This window comes from Porites lutea, chromosome 2 (assembly GCF_958299795.1).
Source record: "Porites lutea chromosome 2, jaPorLute2.1, whole genome shotgun sequence".
NCBI classification, from domain to species: domain Eukaryota; kingdom Metazoa; phylum Cnidaria; class Anthozoa; order Scleractinia; family Poritidae; genus Porites; species Porites lutea.
Genome location: NC_133202.1, coordinates 10,304,274 through 10,306,725, shown reverse-complemented (window position 1 = coordinate 10,306,725; position 2,452 = coordinate 10,304,274).

The window sequence follows — 2,452 nt, the reverse complement described above, 5'->3', positions numbered from 1 at the left end:
GAGGTCCTTTGTTTAGAGACACTCCATCATTAGACGGCTTTGTATTCCATACCACAGTTTATTTCTATACAGTGTTTTCAGTGACGTCACGGCGGCCATATTGGTGTCCCAAAACAATGAAACGGCCGCCATGTTGGTGTCCCAAACCAATCCTCTAGGAGTTGAACTCTTTTCTCATGCAAACGCTTTCTTTTGTTCCAATAAATTTGCATAGATGCTGGCCACGTGAGTGAAAACACTCTATAGCTTTCATACATACGTCATATCCTTTACACATTTCACCCCACACTTTCTTTGCATATATATAGCGCGCGCGGAATATTTTCTCATTTCTGATCAATGCCGTTGATCGGCGAAAGCTTGGATTTTAGATTTTACTTTTGAAACAGCAGTTTAAGGCCTCTCTAGAACAATTTTATATATTTAAAAAAGTGAACCTCTGGAACCTGTTGGGGGGGGGGGGTGGGTGCGAGGGCACCCGTGACTTCTCCCCTCCCTAAAGGTCAGTAGAATTTTGTTTGACCTTCTTCAAAGTGAAGTATAGAAAAACATATTTTTCAGAGGTGTACAAATGAAACGTTAATAATTGGTATTTAGACATTGACATTCATTTGGAAGTACGCGGCGTAATTGTGTTTTAAGAAGTTTAAACAAGAGCTGATTTTTTTTAAAACTGTGGTATATAAATTCCGTAAAGTAAAAACATACTTTGTTCTCTCTCGTGCAATGTTCAACAGACCTTTAAATTCACGTTCCGGCAACTTAAATGCAACCATATCTGATACATATTTGCTGTCATTAAAGTGTAAAATTAAGACGTATTTAATTTAACAAGTGGCTAAGTAAAGATGCGTAACCTGTGCGTTAACTAGTAAACTAAAAGCTAATATAAACTTCGTGTTTTGTGTGATCGATGCGACGATTAATAGCGGCGCTCCACGCGGTAGGCCAATACTTACCGCTAAGGAAATGTGGTAATCTACCCATCCCAGAAAATTTGGTAATCACGTGACTGTACACCGAGCGAGCGAGCGAGCGAGCGACCGTCCGTCCGCGCCACAGGCATACCAAAGTAAAATAACTCAATCAACAGGTATGGTAACCCAAATGCAACTCAAGGTTTTATTTGGAAGGAAATCACGTGGCCGCCCGGACAACAACAAAGTCGTGTCTTTTTCGGCGTTATTTTTTATGTCTACACTAAGTAACGTGGATAACAGAGAAAGAGCTAGAGCGAGTTATTAAAAACAAAGAGACGAATTTCGTGGGAAGAAAAACAGAGAAATTCAAAGCCGCGGTGAGAAAATGAAAAAGGCTAGCGGCCAGCAAGGTGAAAATGAGCGGCAGTGAAAAATAAAAGCGAACATGAACACAGGAAACAAAATACTGGGTAAGCACATAAGACAATTTCTCCATAAAAATAATGTGTAACTAGGAAGTTTGACGTTTTAGTCGTACAAAACAGCGTTGTAGTCGTGCAAAACAACGCCAAGGGAAAGACAAAAAAGCGTGCTGCACGTGCAAATTTGTTTTTTGCTAATTAGAGGAAAAGGGTGCTGCACTTGCAATTTGTTTTTTGCTAATTAGATATATTAGTCTTGAAACCATTTTCATTAGGGCCATTTATACGAGGAAAAATAAGACGCGTCTTACATAAGACTCGTCTTAAATAAGGCGCGAACTTTCCGTATAAACGGCACATTTCGTCTAAGATAAGACGCGGCTTAGCTAAGACGCGTCTTATTAGATAAGACATGCTCGTATAAATGGTACAGTTCGCGTCTTATGTAAGACGCGTCTTATAATTCCTCGTATAAATGGCCCTATTTTCCCCGTTTAGCATTACACGATTTAATATTTTTTTTACACGTATTATTAACCAGAGCTTCGCTTTTAGCCCTGGATAAATCTATATATTACGTAGCTATACGTTGACGGAACGGTTCCATCGTGATGAGATAGAGTATTCATGTTATATTATCTTTTCGGATGTTTGTTGGTCATTCATTCAAAAACTCATTAATAATTTATAACCCATTGACCTATCAAATGGTCGATCATACATCACCTGCAGTGACCTATATTACGCATTGATCTATCGATACCTAATTTATGGTAACATTGCACTGGCAAATACGTACACAACAAGAATGGAACCAATAAAAAGGCTACAAAAAAAATTATAAGTATATTAATCACTTTTTCAAAATGTCAAGAACATACTGCAAAGAACTATGGATTTTACCTCTAGATGATATAAACAATGAAATCATTGCTTTGTTCAAGTTTCCATACTTCAATAAGAACCAATCATCACCTTTCAATGATTTCCTTGTCTGAACAAATGCATTTATCAATACAACACAAGATCAAACTCCAATGTTCACAACTTCCAAGCACGAACCAGCTACCAAAGACAGTCAGTAAAATAAATCAAAGAAATCCTATCAAA